Source organism: Marmota flaviventris, chromosome 19, assembly GCF_047511675.1.
Source record: "Marmota flaviventris isolate mMarFla1 chromosome 19, mMarFla1.hap1, whole genome shotgun sequence".
Classification (NCBI taxonomy): Eukaryota; Metazoa; Chordata; class Mammalia; order Rodentia; family Sciuridae; genus Marmota; species Marmota flaviventris.
In genome coordinates this window covers 34,454,919-34,480,988 of record NC_092516.1, presented here as the reverse complement: position 1 = coordinate 34,480,988, position 26,070 = coordinate 34,454,919, and the positions used below count along the sequence as shown (strand labels likewise).

General features: G+C 35.7%; 1 protein-coding gene and 1 pseudogene across 1 annotated transcript in view; one reads left to right on the top strand and one right to left on the bottom strand.

Annotated features, from left to right (window-relative positions):
• The window catches only part of Sdk1 (sidekick cell adhesion molecule 1), an 886,283-nt gene that overhangs the window by 808,009 nt on the left and 52,204 nt on the right, over window positions 1-26,070 (bottom strand). The window lies entirely within an intron of this gene.
• Window positions 1,365-1,816, top strand: LOC114078679 (26S proteasome non-ATPase regulatory subunit 10 pseudogene; annotated as a pseudogene).

Here is a 26,070-nt window from a genome sequence, read left to right as displayed (position 1 = left end):
GGAATCTGGAACTTTAATTCCACAGTTTTGGTCTGGGTACATTTCATGAGGTTGTAGACAAGATATCTCACTGAGCTGCAGTATCTAAAGGCTTCACCAAAACTGGAGATCTACTTCCAAGATGGCATTCGCATGGTTAACAAGTGGATGCTAGCTGGCTAATACTTCATTTTCTCTCCATGTGGACCTCCCCTAGGGTTCCTGGGTGTTCTCCTAACACAATAACTGGCTTCTTCCAGAGTGAACAATCCAAAAAAGCACAGAGGTTACAAAGTCTTTTATGAATAAGCTTGGAAGTCATACACTATCATTTTCATGCTATCCAACTGGTTACATAATCAGTTAATGTGAGATAGGTCTATACAAGAATGAAAATTATAGGAAGCAAAGGTTATTAAGAGCCATCTTTAAATTAAACTCATTTAATTTAAAATAAAACATTTTGGACATACACTCAACCCCCATATATACATTGGTTTAATTCTAGATTTTATTTTCTGTCTACTCCTAAGCTAGTATTACATTTAATATTTATAGTTTTATATACAGATAAGAAAAATTGTGCTCTATATGTGTAATAAGAATTGTAATGCATTCCACTGCTGTCGTATATTAAAAAAAATAAAATAAAAGATTAAAAAAATTATAGTTTTATCATAAGTTCCTTATGTATAAAGTTTGTCTTCATTGGTGTTCATTTTCCAAGTTTTTCTAAAAACCCAAATATTTATTCTTGCAAATGAATTTCAAATTAACTTTATTATATGTGGGAGACTACAGACTGACTAGCAGGGGATTTTGACAGATACTATGTAAGGAAAATGCTGATACAGCACCATTAAACGTATAACATTATGCTACTCAAAATACTTTATTAAATGATTGCACATTCACCAAGAAATATTTAGTAAATGTCTTATATTGCAGATTCAATCAGATATGTTGGATATACAATGGTAAACTAAGGAGACACAGTTCCTATCCTTTAATGGAGTAACAAGCTGAACTGTAAAGAGACTGCATAAAATAAAACACAGGGTTTAAACAAATGAGCATAACAAAGGGAGTTAGTTAATTGATTATGAAAAGTCATACAAGGACTCTCTTCAGTACTCCTTAATCTGAGACCTGAAGGATGAATAACAGTTGAATAGGTTGGGTGGGGTTGGGGGCAGTAGTTACAAATATAGAACATACACAATTATAGCTTTTGTAAAAGTCCTGAAGTGGTAAAGAACTTACCTTTTTCAAAGCAATGAAAAAGGACAGTAAAGATATACCATAGGGAAGGTGATTGGTGGAGCAGGAGCCTGGGACGTGAGGTGGGAGTCGCTAATGCTTCACAGACATCCTGGGAAAGCGAAATGGAGGAGTGTGTATCTAACCTGATGGTCTGCAACCTGGCCTACAGCGGGAAGCTGGAGGAGATGAAGGAAAGCATCCTGGCCGATAAATCACTGGCTACCAGAACTGACCAGGACAGCAGAACTGCATAGCACTGGGCATGTTCAGCCGGACATACTGAAATTGTTGAGTTCTTGCTGCAACTTGGAGTGCCAGTGAATGATAAAGATGATGCAGGCTGGTCTCCTCTTCATATTTCTGCTTCTGCTGGCCAGGATGAAATTGTAAAAGCACTCCTGGGAAAAGGTGCGTAAGTGAATGCCATCAATCAAAATGGCTGTACTCCCCTACATTATGCAGCTTCCAAAAACAGGCAAGAGATTGCTGTCATGTAGAAGGTGGGGCTAATCCAGATGCTAAGGATCATAATGAGGCTACAGCAATGCACTGGGCAGCAGCCAAGGACACTTAGCCTGTGAGGAGGAGAGAATAGAAGAAGCAAAGCTGCTGGTGTCCCAAGGAGCAAGTACATACATTGAGAATAAGGAGGAAAAAAAAAGACACCCCTGAAAGTGGCTTTTCTTGGTTGGCAGTCTTTTGATTGCTTCTTCTATTTCATCCATTGATATTGGTCTGTTCAAATTGTGTGTATCCTCCTGACTCAGTCTGGGCAAATCATATGACTTAAGAAATTTATCGATGTCTTCACTATCTTCTATTTTATTGGAATATAGGTTTTCAAAATAATTCCTAATTATCTTCTGTATTTCTGTAGTATCTGTTCACATGGAAAAATAAAAGACCCAGAAAAGCAAAAGCAACTCTAAGCAGGAAGTGTGAATCAGGCGGCATAGCGATACCAGATTTCAAACTATACTACAGAGCAATAGTAACAAAAACAGCATGGTACTGGTACCAAAACAGGCGGGTGGACCAATGGTACAGAATAGAGGACACAGAGCCTAATCCACAAAGTTACAACTATCTTATATTTGATAAAGGGGCTAAAAGCATGCAATGGAGGAAGGATAGCATCTTCAACAAATGGTGCTGGGAAAACTGGAAATCCATATGCAACAAAATGAAACTGAATCCCCTTCTCTCGCCATGCACAAAAGTTAACTCAAAATGGATCAAGGAGCTTGATATCAAATGAGAGACTCTGCGTCTGATAGAAGAAAAAGTTGCCTCCGATCTACATATTGTGGGGTCGGGCTCCAAATTCCTTAATAGGACACCCATAGCACAAGAGTTAATAACAAGAATCAACAAATGGGACTTAATCAAACTAAAAAGTTTTTTCTCAGCAAGAGAAACAATAAGAGAGGTAAACAGGGAGCCTACATCATGGGAACAAATTTTTACTTCTCACACTTCAGATAGAGCCCTAATATCCAGAGTATACAAAGAACTCAAAAAATTAAACAATAAGATAACAAATAACCCAATCAACAAATGGGCCAAGGACCTGAACAGACACTTCTCAGAGGAGGACATACAATCAATCAACAAGTACATGAAAAAATGCTCACCATCTCTAGCAGTCAGAGAAATGCAAATCAAAACCACCCTAAGATACCATCTCACTCTAGTAAGATTGGCAGCCATTATGAAGTCAAACAACAAGAAGTGCTGGTGAGGATGTGGGGAAAACGGTACTCTTGTACATTGCTGGTGGGACTGCAAATTGGTGCGGCCAATTTAGAAAGCAGTATGGAGATTCCTGGGAAAGGAACCACCATTTGACCCAGCTATTGCCCTTCTCAGACTATTCCCTGAAGACCTTAAAAGAGCATACTACAGGGATACTGTCACATCGATGTTCATAGCAGCACAATTCACAATAGCTAGACTGTGGAACCAACCCAGATTCCCTTCAATAGATGAATGGATAAAAAAAAATGTGGCATTTATACACAATGGAGTATTACTCAGCACTAAAAAATGACAAAATCATGGAATTTGCAGGGAAATGGATGGCATTAGAGCAGATTATGCTAAGTGAAGCTAGCCAATCCCTAAAAACCAAATGCCAAATGTCTTCTTTGATATAATGAGAGCAACTAAGAACAGAGCAGGGAGGAAGAGCAGGAGGAAAAGATTAACATTAAACAGAGACATGAGGTGGGAGGGAAAGGGAGAGAAAAGGGAAATTGCATGGAAATGGAAGGAGACCCTCATTGTTACACAAAATTACATATAAGAGGTTGTGAGGGGAATGGGTAAAAAACAAGGAGAGAAATGAATTACAGTAGATGGGGTAGAGAGAGAAGATGGGAGGGGAGGGGAGGGGGGATAGTAGAGGATAGGAAAGGTAGCAGAATACAACAGTTACTAATAGGGCATTATGTAAAAATGTGGATGTGTAACCGATGTGATTCTGCAATCTGTATTTGGGGTAAAAATGGGAGTTCATAACCCACTTGGATCTAATGTATGAAATATGAAATGTCAAGAGCTTTGTAATGTTTTGAACAACCAATAAAAAAATAAAAATAAACTCCCCAAAGACAGAGCAAAGATGAAGGCTGAAAGCCAAGAAGAAAAAACAACCTTTTTATTAAGCTCAGTAGCTGATGACAATCTTTCAGATTGTCTTCTGTCAGAGGAGGAGTCTCAAGTCTTCCAGAAAGTTGTCAGGTGCCAAGCAGAAAAAAATAATACCCTCAGTTAAGCGAGGGAGCCTTGCTACTAACGGAACGACTTGAAGCAATAGTCCTGATACTAGACTCAGATCATCTTCCCATCACCCAGCCCTCCAATTACAAATCATACAATGCTGTGAATCCAAAGACCTCCACTACTCCAACTACCTTTGGTATCAGAACATCAAGTTGTAAAAAATGCACAATTTAGATTGGGATTACATTAAATTTAGAAACCAACACTGATATTTTTACAAAGTTGACTATTCTTATGTAAAAATAAGATAGAACTTCAGGTTTTCAAGTCTTTATGCCTCTTTAAAATGCTGCAGTTTTCTTAACATAAACTATATGTTAAGAAATGTTACAAAGTTTACTTCAAGCTTTTTGATTTGAAATGATGAATGAAGTCTCCTCTATTATTGATTATAAATGGTTATTGTTGGTGTGTACAAGAGTATTGCATTATGTGAAAATTTTGTTCACTTTTGTTTTTCCGATTGTATTTTCAAATTTCACTAATTCTGCTTCCTCTTTTTTTGCCATTTACTATATATTTTCCAGGGTTAAATAACAACATATCACACTTCCAAACCAAAAAATATTAAAATGGCACCGATAACAGTATTTGGGAATTTGAAGTAAACGTTTCTAGGGCTTCAGCATAAAAAATATTGACTATTAATTTAACACACATCTGACTATGTTAAGATGGGAAACACTCTTCAGTCCTTATGTTATTATTACTTAGAGGTTTTCCTTTTAAAAGGAATAAATATTAAATTTTATTGAATAACTTCCTAACATCTATCGAGACTTATGAGTTTTCCCTTCATTCACTTGTTCCTAAATTGAATGATATAAAATTCCTTCACACTGCTCAATCATTGATAATACTAAATAGAATATATTCTAATTTTTTAAAATCAGTTCTTGGGCTGGGGATGTGGCTCAAGCAGTAACGTGCTCGCCTGGCAAGCGCGGGGTGCTGGGTTCAATCCTCAGCACCATATAAAAATAAAATAAAGATGTTGTGTCCACCAAAATCCAAAAAATAAATATTAAAAAATTCTCTCTTTAAAAAAAAATCAATTCTAATTTTTTTTGCTGGATTCTAGTTTAAAAATGTTAAGTTTCAATATCGAAAGTCTTAAGTTTTTTTCCCCTATGTTATGGTCTTATATTTTTAAATTAGAAATACAATAAAAATATTAGTTTCTGAAATGTTAGAATTTAGATCTATATTTTAAAATAAAATTTATCACTTTCACACATTTGCAATTCTGCCAGGACAGCCTACAATGTACAGTCCTACACCACAGACTATCTCCCTTGCATAGCTCTTTGTCATTGTGTATCACTTAATATGTACTGAGGAACAAGTAACAAAAATTCCACTTTGATAACAGACTGATCATCCCCACATAAAGATACAGCCAGAGGAAGAACCATTTCCAGGTTCCTTAGACCAGAGGTCCAAGATGTTCTTTAGAACCCAGGTGGTTCCCCCCACCCCTCTACTCTGTCATTCTCAGGGCATGAAATTTGTCCTCATATTAGCTCTCTTCCTAGTTTCAAATTGGTTTAGGAGGCAACTGTGTTCTGAAGCACAGCAGTTTTCAATTTTGACTAAGTTAAATTTTTATCAAGTTTTTCTTTTATCACTTTTTCATATCATTTCTAAGAAAGTACTTACTTAACCCCAGGTTTACCTTTAAAAGTTCTGTCATTTCAACTCTTAAATTTAGGTCTGTAATATATCATGAGTTAATTTTTGTGTAGGATACAAGGTACGGGGTTTTTTTTTTTTTTTTTTTCATTTGGATATCCAATTACTCTATCACCACCTGTTAAAAAGACTATTTCTTTCCCACTGAATAGTCTTTTCAACAAACAGTGCTATGACAATTTTTTTCCCATTAGTTAGCTCTTAAATCTAGGAGCCCAAACCATGGAGCTGAGGATGGAATGGATTCCTGACAAAATCAGGAAGCTTTATAGGAAGAAAGTAAGGGCTAATGGAAGCTAGTAAGACAACCAACAATGTGGCAAAGGGTTAAAAAAATAAATAAAAACAAAACACTGCTATGTCTGTTAGGAATAATTTAAGTTAGCACAGATATGATCTTCATTTACCAAGAAAAATTCTGGGTCTGTGTGTTGCAGGGAAAGAGTGAGCAATTTATATTTTTCTAGAAAAGTATCTACTTTGTTTCAGATTCATGGTCACATGTATTTTTTCATTCCTTATTTTCTATGTTGTTTGCCCTGTAAGATTACCCAAAATCTTACTTAAAATATTGGAATTTTTCCCCAAAGAAAAGTCCTTAGATTTATCAGCTGTACTGTTAATGGTTTTGTGCATATTTCTTTATTTACCTTTAATAGTATTCCTTATGATTTCTTTTACTTTTTAATGTCTAATCTGCAATGCATGACTTTTATTCCCTTTTTCTTAAAAAATCAGTATCTAAACATAATAATTTTCTCTATTTTGCTTCTTTAATCACATCTCAGTGTTAATATGTATTCTACTTCAAAATTCTTTCTAGAAAATTTATAATTGCAGTTTTGCATATGTCTTTAACCCAATCAGGAATTACTTAGGAAATGACTTGGGAGATAGGCATAAAATCTGATTTTTTATGATTTTCATATGTAATATTTTTGAAATTTCACTACTGTCAGAGAATAAATTTTGCATCATTTTTAGTTTGTTCAAATTTTAGATTATTTATGGCCTAGAACAAAATTTCCTTTGGCCCTAGAAAGAAGGTGTTTGCAGGGTACAGGTCTCAATGTATTTCCCTTCAGTCATCCTTAATATTAGGGGATTTACAATCTCTATTATCTTTCCCCACTGTGTCACTTCATCTGTCAAAGAGAGGTAGTGTCTCATTACTCTTACTTTGCATTCCCAATAATGTTTACCATGATGTAGCTTATAAAAATTCATGGTATTTATTGTGGCTTATGCCTTTTGTCTTCATAGTTTCCAACACACACACACACACACACACACACACACACACACTTTGTTGTTTTAATAGTACTGGGGATTGAACTCAGGGCCTCGCACATGCCAGGCAAAACACTCTACAATGAGATATATATTCCAATCCATTTCAATTTTTGAGACAAGGCCACACTAAATTACCCAAGCTGGCCTAGAACTTCCAATCCTCCTGCCTCAGGTTCCCAAGTTATAGGCCACCATGCCCAACTTTGTCCAATTTTAATGCTTTATCTTAGAATACTCACATTCTTTGTTTGCATTTATCAATTTCTTTAAGCCTTTGAGTCATTTTATTTGGAAGTGCCCTTCATAAAAGATGTATAGTCAGATTTTTTTTCTTTGTTTTAATGAGTGGGCTTTTAATTCTCTAACTGTAATTCAGGATGCATTTTCCTTTGGATGACCCAATTTCCTGATCAGTTAAAATAGCCTACCCTGTACTGCTAACCACTAATCATAAGATATGACACATAAATATATACCAATTTCCCCAAAGGTCAGGAGATAGTAAGACTTCATGCCACCCTCTTCCTTCAAAATCTGAGAAATAAGCTAAAATCCAAGAGTGATCTCTATCGCAAATGAAAAACATGAATTCAAGTAACTTTTTAAAGGACGGATAGAACATGTTTACTCATTAAATCGTACATTAGTAAAGTAGCTGAAAACAGTTCTGGGCCACAGGCTTATACACATCAGGCATTTAATAGATGAGATGCCTGAGATAAACCTAATTTGTGTTCTTTTACAGGTACCTCCTGGGGGATTGCTTTATCCCTAAAATTCAAATATTTTGCTAGGCAGGTCTAAGCAGGAAACTTTTCCATTAATTTTGGCTGATTCTCAGGAGTCCTTTTGCTATTTACTCACACTTTTCTTTGGTGCAGGAAAGTTCATCTTGATTTTCCTGATAACTGCTCTGGCTTCCTGTTCAGGAACACCTCCCTAAAGTTAAAGGCCTTTATCTGCCCTCCACACCCACTTTCCTCATTTGCAAACCTTTGCCTATTTCTTCTGTGCATTCCGGGAGTGTTCAAGTTTGTCATCCATATGACTCTTCCATTTTCAGAGATCTGGATCCTCTTCCACAGCCTCCATTTTAAGTCTCACTGAAATGGTGATTTCTCTGCACTCATTTATCTCAACCAGCCTCTTTGACAGCTTTCCATCTCCAGCTGTTCCTTAGGACCCTCTGTTTTCTTTTCTTCTTAGGGCTGTGATCTTTTTCCACTTAAGACACCAGAGGACTTATGCTAAATTACTAAATTTGTTACCCATTTTTCACACATAATCATATTCAGAGACACACGTCATTCTTTCCTTTCCTTTGTATTGTAGATGCTTCATAAGCCACATGTGAGGCTTCCTCCCTAGACACTCACTTTGGTGACAATCTAGATGATAGGCTCCTGCACAGACAGGTTAATACATCCTTAGTGTCCTCAATGTCCATTAACTTCTAGCCAGCTCTCCTTTCAGGATTAGAAATGAAATAATATGTGCTCTATCCTCAGCCTGACTGGTAACATGTGACAGACATTCCTTCCAGGCATCTGGAAAGAGTACAACTTCCTGCTGAGAGTCAGGCCCTACTGTCAGTTGTCTCATGCACCACAAGCAGAACACCAGCACACAGAATGCAGTTCTCTCCCTTTTTCCACACTAGCTTCAAATGCTTTCCAATTCTTCCCCTCCCACCCCCAACATACACCCAGCACTACAGATAGAGTCCAGGGCCTCAGGAATGCTGGGCAAGTGCTTTACAACTGAGCTGTAGCCCGAGCTGTAGCTGGTGTGACTTGCACCCAGGACGGTGGGCACCCCTTGAATTTCCCTCACATTCTTGCTGCTGGGCTGCACACTGAAAGCTACAGATTTAAATCAAAGTGAAAAGAAAAGAACCAGTAAAGATGGAAAGAGGTGAAGGACCTGGCATGACTGGGTTCACAGTGATAAACCTTGGCCACTCAGCATATTCCTCAGGCTTCCAAAACGTAAACACATTACCTAAGTTTTAAATATGCCCTACCTTTTGTAGGGCCATCCATCCTACTCTAGCTCAGAAAATGAAACATATGCTATGTGGTCCAAGACTATTCTTAATCCATTCCACCAACCATATTGCATATGGCTTTTGCTTTACAGGGCAACTTCTATGTTTGTCATCTTTGTGGATACTTTAATAAGAATTTGTTAGTAGTATATCAGGCCCAAGTCCCCAAGTCGTGTGTCACCACGTTATGCCCAAAATGTCAAACATTAAGAGGTGGCTTCCTATTTGAAATAAATATATCATCTTCCACCATTTTAGTGATAATTCAAATCACAGCCTGCACTTATACATTTAATGCATACTTTTTTTAAAAAAAAGACAAATTACTTTTCACATCATTCTGAAGTCAGGATACAGACTTATAAAGACCAACTAACAGCAATTGTCTTTTCTCCCTAAGGCTAGCATTTGTGTGGCTGTCTCTTGGTTGGCACACCCTGTACTGCTGAACATGAGCCATCTGCTTTGCTGTCTGGAAACACCACTCATCTGATACTCCCCTGCCAGTGAGGAGACAGTGTTAGAAACCCATGTACTCATGAAGCCGATCTGTTTTAGATATTAACTATCAAACTGCACTCACTAAAGCCATATGCACATCTCCACTCAAAATCAGGTCTAAATTCCAACTTTATCTTAAGCCAATGTCATGCTCTGAATCCAAATAAGATCACAGTAATGTTAATTTAAAGACATTGTAAAAGTCCTATTCCTTTGGTGTTAAACTGTCCTTCTGGATGAAGGCCACTTACCACCACCATCCCTCAACCCCACCCCTCTGCCCCTGGCCTAGAGTGCTGTGCTACAAGTTGGTACTGCAAGCTAGTTGGGCTCCACACTGTCCTGAAATACTCACATTAAGAAAGTGAAATATTACATGCCATAAATATGAATAAAGATTTATTTTTAATAAGTCAGAAGCAATATACCACAAATTTTATAGGTTTTTCATTATAAATAAAGGAATAACTTCAAACCTTCAAATTGATTCACACAGGTTACTACAAGTGGTAATGTTTTACTGATTCACCATAATTCTTCAAAATCAACTCTTCAGTAGCAATATAAATGAAAACCAGAGGAAACATCTCGTTTCATGTTATCTGCTTTTATTTGCTTCAGTGTGAGATGTAAAAGAAAAGATAACTAAGTGGTTTCCAAAAGCTGCTCTATAATTGAGAACATTTACTTTTACCAACCTTACTTATAATGGGCCAAACATTATTTTGTTTTGCAAGCCATATAATCTGTAACATCAACTCAGCTTGTAGATAAGAGCAAAAGTGGCCACAGATAGCATAAAATGAATGAGCATGACTGATTCAATAAAACTTTATTTTCATTATTTATATTAAATGAGACACCAGGAAAAAGTATAATGTAAACAGATATTATAACTTGAGACAACACAATTCACAGAATGATAAATTTCCTCTCTTATACACAGAGACAATAGGTAGCAATGTTTATGTTATATATCAGTAATCAAATACTAGATGAAACATCTTCTGTTTAGTTTCTACTATGTATCAAGCACTGTTCCAAGTGCCTTGCATTAATCATCGTACTGAGTCTCACTAACAGCCAGGGGGTGTGGAATGGAGTGGGAATAGAAGCAGTGCCAGGTTCCATCATAACACTTCTCGCTTCTAGAAGTAGAAATGATGAGTAGACACCAAAGGTCCAAATGGCACACATTTGACAAAGTCCTGGTTTCTAGTGGGTCTCCTCTGCAACAATCCTAATTGCCCTTTGATCCTACCATCCCGTGACCTAAACCCCTCTGTGCTAATTCAATTCTCAAAGCATCATTTTCATTCTATCTTCTCTACTCCACACTCAGTGTTCTGCTTCAAAGCTATGAAAACTGAATGAAAATATGAGAGTAAGAGATACTGACTATGCAATCCCTCCAATACCATATAGAAGAGAATAAATGTTTCCCAGAGAAGGGATTACCTGGGCAACAGGTAATTTTTTAAATGTTCACTTAAACATCCATCTCCTAGAAAGGGTGTCAATGGCAGGTGTACACAGTTTCTGGCTCTCAGGAGAAGAGTCCTAAAAGCCCTTTCTCTTCTTCATAACAGCAGACACAATCATGCCTCCTATAATGGTCTCATTCTTACATTTTTCATTTATTTCAGATCTTTGTATTCACAGAAGTCATTGGGCTTAATTTTAGTTGGAGGACTATAAAATACTCATAAATATGTGACAGAACTCCTTCCTATTGCAGATCACTCTCTCATAATTATGACTTCTACAGTAGAGCTGATGATGTGGCTACATCATTTTTTAATAGTTTCTCAGCAATTTTCAACCTTAAAGGGAATATTGTTAGCAACAAAAACATTCAATAAATTTAAGAATTTTCTAGTTATTCTGACTTTCTAAGAGAAACATTTTCCCAATATTCATTTTGTTCTTCAATTTTGTTACAGTGGTTTATAAATAAAGTAATAGTTTAAAAATGAAGTAAACAAGACCTAATCATCATCACCCAAACAATATACTGCTGTCCCTGGAGGGATACGGCTATATTAAGATTTTATCTTTAAGGTAACTGTGATTTGACTGAACTCAAACTAACAACAAGGAAATGGGCAGTTAAACAGACTGAAGGAGAGTTAAATTATGACAATCTAGTGCCCACATCAGCAGCTTATGGCCCATGGACCAAATATGCCTAATCTTTCCCTTCTCATCCCATCCCCCACCTATTTTTGCAAATATAAGTTTTACTAGAGCACAGCCATGTTCATTTATATAAAGCTACTTTTATGCTAGCCATGAGTGTGAGAAAAACTATATAGCCCAAAACACCTAAAATATTTACTTCTGTCCCTTTACAGAAGTAGTTTACTTTTCAACATATAATGTAGGAGCAATTAGACATTCATGGATTAAAAAAAAAAAAAGAAAGAAAAACCCTAATCTGTATGCAAAATGGATCATGGACTTTAATGGGAAACATAAAATTATGAATTTAAGAAAGACACAAAGGAGAAAATCCTTAGGAATGAAGGACAGGCAGAATTCAGTCTTGACACCAAAGAATGATCCATAAAAGGAAAAAAAAATATCAATTTGACTTCAACAAAATTAAAGACTTTTTCTCTGCAAAAGATTCTGTCAAGAATATGAAAAGACAAGCTTGCAGATGCCAATGTTGCCTGGTGCTGCCCACTTCCAGTCATGGTCAATCCTACTGTGTCTGTCAAGGTCACCATCAACCGCCAGTTTGGGGCCACATCTCCTTGAAGCCATTTGCAGACAAAGTTCCAAAGACAGGGAAAACTTTCATGCCCTGGGCACTAGAAAGGAATTGGTTATAAAGTGTCCTGCTTTCACATAAATCCTTCCAAGACTCATGTGACAAGGTGTGGACTTCATATGCTGTAAAGGCACTAGAGTAGAGGCGAGTCCATCTACAGGAAGAAATCTATGATAAGAACTTCATACAAAGCCTACAGATTCTGGCATCTTATCCATGGCAGATGCTAGACTAAATACAAACAGTACCCAGCTTTTAATCTACACTTCCAAGGCTGAGTGGCTGGATGCAAGCATGCAGTTTACAGAAGGTGGGGAAAAAAAAAAAAAAAGATGAACAAAGCCATGGAGCACTTTGGGACCAGGAATGGCAAAACCAGATAGAAGATCATCATTGCCAACTGTGGACAACTCTAATACATTTGACTCATGTTTATCTCAACCATAAGACCATTTCTTTTACAGCTCAGGAAAGCAACCTTCCACCCCATCTGCTTGCAATATCCCATAACCTCTGTGGTCTCACAACAGTTCTTGGATTCCAGATTTTCCTTATTCCCTCCAAGTCTAGATGGATTCAGAGTTAAGTTTATGATTAAGAAATAAAAACCAAATAAGAAAAAATGATCATGAAAAGACAGCCTACAGAGTGGGGGAAAATATTTATAAACCACACATTCAATGAAGTATCTAAAATATATAGAACTTTCAAAATTCAACATTGAAAAAGAATCAAATTAGAAAATAGAAAAGACAGAGGCATTTTACCAAAGTCAATGGATATACAGATGACAAGCACATGAAAAATGTTCAACATTAGGGGAATGCAATTAAAACCAAAACAAAGTATCACAACACAACTCTCAAAATGACTAAAATACAAGGTACAATAGTTCCCCCACTTTTCATGGTTTTAGTTACCTTTGTCAACATGGTCCAAAAATATTTAATGTAAAATTCCAAAATAAACCATTCGTAAGTTTTAAATAATTTTATTACAGTTTATGGTTGTTTATTTTACATTGGGCCTCATTCATGAATTAAAATTAGCACAGTACGGGAAAAAGCATAGTACATATAGAGTTAATACCATCCTTGGCTTCAACTATCCACTGTGGGTCTTGGATCATAACCCTGCATTAAAGGGAACCACTGCAATGACATCACTGAATGCTAATGAGGATATGGAAAAACTAGGTCATTCATACATTGCTGGTAATAATGTAAAAAACAATACAGCCACTTCAGAAAAAGTTTTTTAAACACTAGATGGGCAATAGACATATGACCCAGCCATCATTTTCCTGGGAAGTTATCATTTAAAAAAAGAAGGAAAAAAAAAAACACTTATACACAAATGCTTATAACAGCTTTATCTGTAAGAGCCAAAACATGGAAATAACTTGTATGCCTTTGATGAGTGAACAGCTCAACAAACTATGATACATAAATTCCATGGAATGCTACTCAGTAGTAAAAAGGAATAAGCTATTATTATACACAACAAACTGAATGAATCAACAAAGAATTATGTTAAATTTTTTAAAATCCTTAAAAGTTCCATAGTATGCTCTTATTTGTAAAATATTCTTGAAACGATAAATTCATAAAAATGAAAACGAATTAGTGGTGGCCAGGAGTGGTAGGAAAGGCAGCAGAAGAAAATAGGTGTGGCTATCAAAGGTCAACATGAGGGGTTCTTATGATGGAAATGGTCTATACCTGGGCTATATCAACTTCAATGTCAGCATGTGACCACTGGGGAGGGGGCCTCTACATAAAGTGGACAGAGGCTGCCTCTCTCTCTCTCTCTTGTAACACAATTGCATATAAATCTACAGTTGTTTCAAAATAAAATTAACTTAATGGAATAAATAAAACTTTAAATGGTTAAACCACATTGACATGAGATACCAGCGATTATCATCCTAAAATTATCCAAGTTTTCCTTAGAAGTCTGGTAAAACAAGCATAGGAAAGTATAAACAATAATCACAAAAGGTACCTTCTAAATGATTCATGAAAATATTTTCCAGGAAGAAAACTGGTTATACAACCATATTTCTGAGTAAATATTGTTTTCTTCAAGTTAATTATACCTTTCAATACTACTTCACTGTGCAGAAAGTTCACATGCAAAATAAATGCAAATTTATTTTCTATAAAAATTAATGAAGTTGAAACCATGTGTTCCTTCAGAAGTTTAGGAGGAAAAAATAAATTATACTTGAAAATATTTAAGCCTTAATATCTTAATGGAGCTTGTAATGATACAGGAAAATATGAACAAAAAAGTGTTCCTTTAGCAATGGTGAATCCAAGAATAATTATGAATTATTCTGCTGCTATATATTAATATTCAAACACAACAAAAATCCTACTCAAACAGTAATATTATCAAGATGACAAAAAGAGAAAATTCAAGCAAGTGTTAGAAAAATCCTCTCCAAAATGAGTCTTCAGAAAGATTGTTCCAAAAAAGTGAAGGCAGGCTGCATTTCCACTAAGCTCACACATGCATTTGTGTACCAAACTGTGTGAAAACAGGGATATATAGGGTTCTCCCAGGGTTAATTTCATCCAGATTCTACAGGAAGAGTTATTTATCACAGCATAGCCCTCAGATCAAAATGCTATTATAGGAACAAGGTCCCTTCACTCAGGAAAATTATTTTTCTTTTCTTTCCATAATGCTCTAAAATTGTGATAATAAACTTTAAATCCTTTAGGTCTGAGAATTTTGCAATAAAGCATGGGTACCAAAACATAATTAAATGTAGAAAAAATAAGGACTACCACTGAAAGCTTAACCTACTCCAAGGTATAGATCTAGAACACTAACAAGACTCTTTAAACTTTTCCAGTTAAGCATACAGCTGACTTTCAGCATATATTATCAGTAGAGCACGTAAAAATCTACTAGTTATTTTTTTAACTGATTGAGATTAGAAAGTTGCCCAGCTATACTGCTCATGAAACAACTACAATGTTTTACCCACAGATAAACCCATAGTAAATATCCTACCTACTTGGCAGGACCAAAGGAGAGTTGTAGCCAATGATTCTAAATAGATGGCCACAGGTAATGCATCAGAAAGTATACCTGCTTGTATCCTATTTGAACTGCTGACATTTATAAATAATTTAAAAATAAACCAAGGAGAGATGGTCAAAGTATAGCTTTAAGTAGAGTGAATCAAATAGGATGAAGAGAGAAGATGCCAGAAATCGATACAGGGTAGAAGAGGAGAAAGAAACCCTAAGAATGAAGGGATAGAGTGTTGGGCACAGAGTCAGGATGCCACGGCCCAACAATGACAGCCGTCTCTAGGGTTCTAGGCTTCTTCCCGATTAGGAGAAAGAGCCCGCCCCAAAGAGAAAATACAGAGTTAGAGATTCTGAGAAAAAACAAGCAGATATACTCAAAAGAAATCAATAAAACAAATTATAAATTCAATGCAAAGCATCAACAACAAACTAGACCACTTGGAAGACAGAACCTCAGGAGATGAACACTAAATATGTAATATTGACAATAAAGTTGACCATGCAGAGAAGATGGTAAGAAACCACAAACAGATCTTCCAAGAATTATGGGATAACATGAAAAGACCAAATTTAAGAGTTATCAGGATAGACGAAGGAGCAGAGATACAAAACAAAGGAGTGTACAATCTTTTCAATGACATAATACCAGAAAAATTTCCAAACCTAAAGAATAAAATGGAAAAATAAAATGAAATAGACCTACAGGAACCCAAATGTACAAAATTACAGCAGACCCACACCAAGGCACATTATAATAAGAAATACTAACATACAGAATCACAAAGCTGTGACAGAAAAAAAATCAAATTATGTATAAGGGGAAACCAATTCGGATCTCGACTGATTTCTCAACCCAGACTCTCAAAGTTAGGAGATCCTGAAATAATATATTTCAAGCTCTGAGAGAAAATGGATGCTAATCAAGAATTTTATATCCACCAAAATTAAGTTTCAGATTTAAAGATGAAATAAAAACCTTCCATCTCGAAAGCTATACTACAAAACATTCACAAGAAAACATTCCATGAGGATGAAGTGAAAAAAGAAAAATTAAAAACCACTGAAGGGAGGAAATACACTAAAAATATAGTCAATCAAAGGAGAAACTAAGTCAAATTAAAAATGAGAAATAAAACAAAATGACCAGGAATACAAATCATAATAATAACCTCAAATATTAACAGCCTAAAGCTATCAATCAAAAGAAATAGACTGGGCTGGGGCTGTGATGCAGTGGTAGAGCACTTGTCTCACATGTATGAGGCACTGGGTTCAATCCTCAGTACCACATAAATAAATAAATGTATTGTGCCCATCTACAACTAAAAAAATTTTTTTAAGTCTTAAAAAAGATACAGGCAGATATTAAAAAGATACAGGCAATATGCTGTCTCCACCTAATTGGCGAAGACATCCACAGACTGAAGGTGAAAGTATGGGGAAAAAAACATAATCACTCACATGGATCATGTAAACAAGCATGGGTTTCCATCCTCATATGTGATCAAGTGGACTTCAAACCAAAGTTAATAAGAAGGGACACAGAAGGACATTTCATACTGCTTAAGGGAATTATAGATCAACTAGACATAACAATTATAAATATTTATGCCCCAAACAATGAAGCATCTATATACAAACAAACCCTTCTTTTTTTTTTTTTTTTTTTTTAATTTTTATTGTTGGTTGTTCAAAACATTACATAGTTCTTGACATATCATATTTCACACTTTGATTCAAGTGGGTTATGAACTCCCATTTTTACCCCATATACAGATTGCAGAATCACATCGGTTACACATCCACTTATTTACATACTGCCATACTAGTGTCTGTTGTATTCTGCTGCCTTTCCTATCCTCTGCTATCCCCCCTCCCCTCCCCTCCCCTCTTCTCTCTCTACCCCATCTACTGTAATTCATTTGTCCCCCTTGTATTATTTTCCCCTCACTTCCTCTTGTATGTAATTTTGTATAACCCTGAGGGTCTCCTTCCATTTTCATGCAATTTCCCTTCTCTCTCCCTTTCCCTCCCACCTCTCGTCCCTGTTTAATGTTAATCTTCTTCTCATGCTCTTCGACCCTACTCTGTTCTTAGTTGCTCTCCTTATATCAAAGAAGACATTTGGCATTTGTTTTTTAGGGATTGGCTAGCTTCACTTAGCATAATCTGCTCTAATGCCATCCATTTCCCTGCAAATTCCATGATTTTGTCATTTTTTAATGCAGAGTAATACTCCATTGTGTATAAATGCCACATTTTTTTAATCCATTCATCTATTGAAGGGCATCTAGGTTGGTTCCACAGTCTAGCTATTGTGTCACTGGCATCTCACCAGCCATAGTTTCAAACTGTGTCACAGTTTGTAAAGATATTAATCTCACTGTCTATCATATGGATTACTGTTTAAATGACTTATTCACACATTAAAAAATGTCTTTAGGCATGTAACTGGGGTTATTTATATATTTTAATTTCAAATTTAAATTAAAAAATAAGCAATCTATCCACATGGTTAAAATTTTTTTAAAAAGTACAAAAATTCAATGAAAAGTCTTCCTTCCTGTGTGAACTCCACAGTCATCTATTTTCCCTCCCTGGAGGCAAACAGTGCTTTTATTTGCTTGTGTATCCTCTAACAGATATTTTATGCACATGCAAATAAATATGTAATTATAGTTTTAAAAGTTATCAGGTAAGAAGAATGATGTCTTAATTTGTGGTATCTGAAATTTGTCTTAATAAAATATATATTCTGGTTAAGAAGCCTTTCTTCTTTTTTTTTTTAAATTTTTTATTGTTGGCTGTTCAAAACATTACATAGTTCTTGATATATCATATTTCACAATTTGATTCAAGTGGGTTATGAGCTCCCATTTTTACCCCATATACAGATTGCAGAACCACATCAGTTACACATCCATTGATTTACATATTGCCATACTAGTGTCTGTTGTATTCTGCTGCCTTTCCTATCCTCTGCTATCACCCCTCCCCTCCCCTCTTCTCTCTCTGCCCCCTCTACTGACATTCGTTTGTCCCCCTTGTATTATTTTTCCCCTTCCCCTCACTTCCTCAAAAACAATGCTAAGCAGGAAATGTGAATCAGGCGGTATAGCGATACCAGACTTCAAACTATATTACAGAGCAATAGTAACAAAAACAGCATGGTACTGGTACCAAAACAGGCGGGTGGACCAATGGTACAGAATAGAGGACACAGAAACCAATCCACAAAACTACAACTATCTTATATTTGATAAAGGGTCTAAAAGCATGCAATGGAGGAAGGATAGCATCTTCAACAAATGGTGCTGGGAAAACTGGAAATCCATATGCAACAAAATGAAACTGAATCCCTTTCTCTCGCCATGCACAAAAGTGAATTCAAAATGGATCAAGGAGCTTGATATCAAATCAGAGACACGCCGTCTGATAGAAGAAAAAGTTGGCTACGATCTACATACTGTGGGGTCGGGCTCCAAATTCCTCAATAGGACACCCATAGCACAAAAGTTAATAACTAGAATCAACAAATGGGACTTACTCAAACTAAAAAGTTTTTTCTCAGCAAAAGATACAATAAGAGAGGTAAATAGAGAGCCTACATCCTGGGAACAAATCTTTACTCCTCACACTTCAGATAGAGCCCTAATATCCAGAGTATACAAAGAACTCAAAAAATTAGACAATAAGAGAACAAACAACCCAATCAACAAATGGGCCAAGGACCTGAACAGACACTTCTCAGAGGAGGACATACAATCAATCAACAAGTACATGAAAAAATGCTCACCATCTCTAGCAGTCAGAGAAATGCAAATCAAAACCACCCTAAGATACCATCTCACTCCAGTTAGATTGGCAGCCATTATGAAGTCAAACAACAACAAGTGCTGGCGAGGATGTGGGGAAAAGGGTACACTTGTACATTGCTGGTGGGACTGCAAATTGGTGCAGCCAATTTGGAAAGCAGTATGGAGATTTCTTGGAAAGCTGGGAATGGAGCCACCATTTGACCCAGCTATTCCCCTTCTCGGTCTATTCCCTAAAGACCTAAAAAGAGCATGCTACAGGGACACTGCTACATCGATGTTCATAGCAGCACAATTCACAATAGCTACACTGTGGAACCAACCTAGATGCCCTTCAATGGATGAATGGATAAAAAAAATGTGGCATTTATACACAATGGAGTATTACTCTGCATTAAAAAATGACAAAATCATAGAATTTACAGGGAAATGGATGGCATTAGAGCAGATTATGCTAAGTGAAGCTAGCCAATCCCTAAAAAACAAATGCCAAATGTCTTCTTTGATATAAGGAGAGTAACTAAGAACAGAGTAGGGTCGAAGAGCATGAGAAGATGATTAACATTAAACAGGGATGAGAGGTGGGAGGGAAAGGGAGAGAGAAGGGAAAATGCATGGAAACGGAAGGAGACCCTCAGAGTTATACAAACAAACCCTTCTCAATTTCAAGAATCAAACACACTAGAACACTGTAATAGGGGGTGACTTTAACACCCTTCTCTCAGTACTGCACAGATCTTCCAAACAAAAACTAAATAAAGCTGGGCGGGGTGGCACATATCTATAATCCTAGGAGCCTGGGAGGCTGAGGCAGGAGAACTGCTAGTTCAAAGCCAGTCCCAGCAAAGGTGAGGCGTGATGCAACTCAGGGAGACCCTGTCTCTAAATAAAACAAAATAGGGATGGGGATGCGGCTCAGTGATCAAGTACCCCAGAGTTCAATCCCCAGTATTCCCCCCCCCCAAAAAAAAAACTATAGAACTAAATAATACAATCAATAATTTATACTAAACAGGCATATACAGGCATATATAGACTATTTCATTCATCAGTGAGTGAATATACTTTCTTCTCGGCAGCACAAAATCCTTTTCTAAAATACACCATATCTTATGCCACAAAGTGACTCTTAGTAAATACAAAAAAATGGATAAATACCATGTATTATATTATATCATAATGGAATGAAATTAGAAAATGTCGTATTGCTAACAATGACAAAAAAAAAATAAAAGCTACTTTAACACCTGGAGACTAAGTAATACATTATTGAATGATGACTGGATAGCAGAAGGAATCAAGGATAAAGTAAAAAAATACTTAGAGGTAAATGAGAATACCAATACAACATATCAAAATCTCTAGGACACTCTGAAGACAGTGTTAAAAGAAAAGTTCACTGCATTAAGTTCACTCATTAAAAGAATAAAAAGTGAACAAATATATGATCTAACATTACATCTGAAAGCTCTAGAAAAATAAAAACAAATGAACAACAAAAACAGTAAGAAGAAATAATTAAAATGAACTGAAATCAATGAAATTGACACAAAAGAGATAATTCAAAAAATTAACAAAACAAAAAGTGGTTCTTTGAAAAGAAAATAAATAAAATTGATAAACCCCTTTCCACACTAGGGAGTAAAAGAGAGAAAACTCAAATTACTAAAATCTGTGTTTGGAAAAAGGAAATATCACAATGGACATGACTGAAATACACAAGATAATTAGAAACTATTCTGAAAATTTAAACTTCAATAAAATAGAAAATTTTGAAGACATGGACAAATTCCTAGAGATATGACCTACCCAAACTGAATCAGGAGAACATACATGATTTAACCAAATCAATTACAAGTAATGAAATAGAAAACACCATCAAAATCCTACCAATCAAGAAAACCCTAGGACCAGACAGACTCTCAGCCGAGTTCTACAAGACCTTCAGAAAAGAATTAACACCGAATACTCCTCAAAGTATTTCGTGAAATAGAAAAGGAGGGAACACCTTCATATCATCCTAATACAAAAACCAGGCAAAGACACATTAAAGAAAGAAAGTTTCAGAAGAATATCCCTGATGAACATAGATGCAAAAATTCTCAAATTCGGCAAATCACATATAAAAACATACTAAAAAAATAATAATGCACATGATCAAATGGGGTTCAACCAGGGATGCAAGGTTGGTTCAACATATGAAAATCAATAAATGTAATTCATCACATCATTTGACTTAAATATAATAATCATGATTGTATCAACTGATGTTGTAGAGAAAGCATTTGACAAAAACACAACACCCTTTCATGTTCAAAACCTAGAAAAACTAGAAACAGTAGGAACACACCTCAACATTGTAAAAGCTATCTATGCTAAACCCAAGGCCAACAACACTATAAATGGAGAAAAATTGGAAGCATTCCCTCTAAATACTGGAACAAGACAGGGTTGACCTCTTTCCCCACTTCTATTCAACATCATCCTTGAAAATTAGCCAGAGCAATTACACAGATGAAAGAAATTAAAGGGATAGGAATAGGAAAAGAACTCAAACTATTATTATTTGCTGATGACATGATCTATATTTTAGAGGATCCAGAAAACTTCTAGAATTAAACAATGATTTCAGCAAAGTAGCAGGATATAAAATCAATACCCATAAATCAAATGCATTTCTATGCATCAGTGATGAATCCTCTGAAAGAGAAACTAGGAAAACTACTACATTCACAATAGCCTCAAAAAAAAATATGTAGGAATCAACTAAGAGGTAAAAGAACACTACAATAAAAACTGCAGAACACTAAGGAAAGAAACTGAAAAGGACCTTAGAAGATGGAACAATCTCCCATGCTATTAGATAGGCAAAATTAATATTGTCAAAATGGGCATACTACCCAAGCACTATACAGACTCAATGTGATTCCAATTAAAATCCCAACATCATTCCATATAGAAATAGAAAAAGCAATCATGAAATTCATTTGGAAAAACAAAAGATCCATAATATCCAAAGCAATACTTACCAAGAAGAATAAAGCAGGAGGCATCACAATACCAGGCTTTAAACTATACTACAGAGGGGTTAGGACTGTAGCTCAGTGGTAGAGCACTTGCCTTGCATGTGTGAGGCACTGGGTTCAATCCTCAGTACCACATAAAAATAAATTTAAAAAAAAAAAAGGTATTGTGTCCAACTACAACTAAAAAATCTATTTTTTAAAAAAACTATACTACAGAGCAATAGTAACAAAAACAACATGGTATTGGCACCAAAACAGGCATTTAGACCAATGGTACAGAATAGAGACACAGAGACAAACCCACATGAATATCTCATACCAGACAAAGGTGCCAAAAACACAGACGAGAAAAGATAGCCTCTTCAACAAATGCTACTGGGAAGCCATATGTAGAAAAATGAAACTAAACTCTTGTCTCTCACCATGTATAAAATTCAACTCAAAATGGATCAAAGAACTAGGAATTAGACCAGAGACTCTGTGCCTAATAGAGGAAAACATAAGCCAAAATCTCCATCACAGTGGATTAGGCCCCAACTTCCTCACCAAGACTCTTAAAGTACAAGAAATAAAATCAAGAATCAATAAATGGGATGGATTCAAACTAAAAGCTTCTTCTCAACAAAAGAAACAATCAGTGAGGTGAAGAGAGAGCCTACATTTCGGGAGCATATTTTTGCCACACGCATGTCAGAGCACTAATCTTCAGGCTATATAAAGAACTCAAAAAACTTAGCACCAAAATATAAAAAAAATAGATAAATAAATAAATAACCCAATCAAAAAATGGGCTAAGGAGCTAAAGAAACACTTCTCAAAAGATGATATATATTCAATCAACAAATATATAAAAAAAATTCAACATCTCTAATAAGAGAAATGCAAGTAAAAACTACTCTCAGATTTCATCTCACTCCAGTTAGAATGACAGTTATCAAGAATACAAACAACAATAAGTGTTGGCAAGGATGTGGGGGAAAAGGTACACTCATACATTCCACATTGTTGGTGGAACTGAAAATTGGTGAAACCAATCTAGAAAGCAGTATGAATATTCCTTAGAAAAATTGGAATGGAACCATCATTTGACCCAGTTATCCCACTCCTTGGTCTATACCCAGAGGACTTAAAATCAGCATACAACAGTAATGCAGCCACATCAATATTTATATGAGCATGATTCACAATAGCTAAACTGTGGAAGCAACCTAGATGCCCTTTAATAGATGAATGGATAAAGAAACTGTGGTATATATACATAATGGAATATATATACATACTCAGCATTAAAAGAGAATAAAATTATGGCATTTGCAGGTAAATGGATAGAATTGGAGAATATCATACTAAGCAACATAAGCCAACCCAAAAAAAGCCAAAGGCTGAATGTTCTCTCTGATAAGGGATGCTTATCCATAATGGGGGGAATGAAGGAACTGTGACTGGACAAAGGGAGAGAGAGGAGAGGGGGAATCGGGACAGGAAAGGTGGTGGAATTAGATGGACATAATTACCCTAGATACATGTGTGACTGCACATATGGTGTGATGCTACATCAGTACAGAGAAATGAAAAGTTGTGCTACAATTGTGTACAATGAATAAAAATGCATTCTGCTATCATATATACCTAATTAGAATAAATAAATAAGTTTTTTAAAATGAAAAAATATTCTAGCAAATCACATACATTAAAGAGATAGTATACCACGATCAAGTAGGGTTCATCCCAGGAACGCAAGCTTGGTTTGATGTATGGAAATCAATAAATGCTTTACATCATATCGTTAGACTTAAAAACAAGATTCATATGATCATCAACAAATACATAAAAAATTTTGACAAAATACAGCACCCCTACATGTTCAAAACACTAGAAAAACTAGGGATAGTAGAAACATACCTCAACATTGTAAAAGCTATATGTGCTAAACTGAAGGCCAACATAATTCTAAATGGAGAAAAATGAAAGCATTCCCTTTAAAAACTGGAAGAAGATAAGGATGCCCTTTCCCCACTTCTGTTCAACATCATCCTTGAAAATTAGCCACAGCAATTAGACAGATGAAAGAAATTAAAGGGATATGAATAATAAGAACTCAATTGCCTATGACATGATTCTATATTTAGAAGATCCCAAAAATTCCATCAGAAAACTTCTAGAACTCCTAAATAAATTCAGTAAAGTAGCAGGATATAAAATCAACACCCAGGGCTGGGGATGTGGCTCAAGCGGTAACGTGCTCGCCTGGCATGCACGGGGCGCTGGGTTCAATCCTCAGCACCACATAAAATAAAATAAAGATGTTGTGTCCACTGAAAACTAAAAAATAAATACTGAAAAAAATTCTGTCTCTCTCTCTCTCTCTCAAAAAAGAAAATCAACACTCATAAATCAAACACATTCTTATACCTCAGTGATGAATCTACTGAAAGAGAAATTAGGAAAACTAATTCACATTCACAATAGCTTCAAAAAAAAAAAAAAACCTTGGGAATCAATTTAACAAAAGAGGTGAAAGACCTCTACAATGAAAACTATAGAACATTAAAGGAAGAAATTGAAAAAGACCTTAGAAGATGGACCAATCTCCCATGCTCTTGGGTAGGCAGAGTTAATATTGTAAAAATGGCCATTCTACCAAAGCACTATACAGATTCAATGTAATTCCAATTAAAATCTCAATGTTATTCCTTATAGAAATAGAAAAAGCAATCATGAAATTCATTTGGAAAAATAAAAGACCCAGAATAGCCAAAGCAATACTTACCAAGAAGAGTAAAACAGGAGGCATCACAATACCAGACGTTAAACTATACTACAGAGCTACAATAACAAAAACAGCATGGTATCGGCACCAAAATAGGCATTTAGACCAGTGGTACAGAATAGAAGACGTAGAGACAAACCCACATAAATACAGTTATCTCACACTAGACAAAGGTGCCAAAAACAGTCACTAGAGAAAAGATGACCTCTTCAACAAATAATGCTGAGAAAATTCGAAAGCCACATGTAACAAGATGAAATTAAACCCCTATCTTTCACTCTGCACAAAACTCAAAGTGGATCAGAGATGTAAACACTACAACACAGACCCTGCACCTAATAGAAGAAAAAATAGGCCCAAATATTCACCATGTCAGCCTAGGATCTGACTTCCTTAAAAAGATTCCTAAAGTGCAAGAAGTAAAATTTAAAAATCAATAAATGGGATGGATTCAAATTAAAAAGCTTCTTCTCAGCAAAGGAAATAATCAACAACATGAAGAGTGAGCATACAGAATGGGAGAAAATCTTTACTACACACAGCTCAGATAGAACATTAATCTCCAGGATATACAAAGAACTCAAAAACCTTAACACCGGGGCTGGGGCTCAGCAGTAGAGCACTAACCTAGAACATGTGAGGCCCCCGATTCGATCCTCAGCACCACATAAAAATAAATAAAGTAAAGGTATTGTGTCCATATATAATTAAAAATAAAGAAATAAATATTATAAGAAAAAAAAACCAACTCAATCAATAAATAGGCTAAGAAACTGAACAGACATTTCACAGAAGAAAAAATATAATCAATAAATATATGAAAAATGATCAACATCTTTAGCAATTAAAGAAATGCAAATCAAAACTTCTCTAAGATTTCATCTCACTCCAGTCAGAATGGCAATTATCAAGAAGACAAGGAACAATAAATGTTGATGAGGATGTGGGAGGAAAGGTACGCTCACACATTGCTGGTGAGACTGCAAATTGGTGCAACCATTACAGAAAGCAGTACGGAGATTCCTCAGAAAACTTGGAATGGAACCACCATTTGACCCAGCTATCCTACTCCTCACT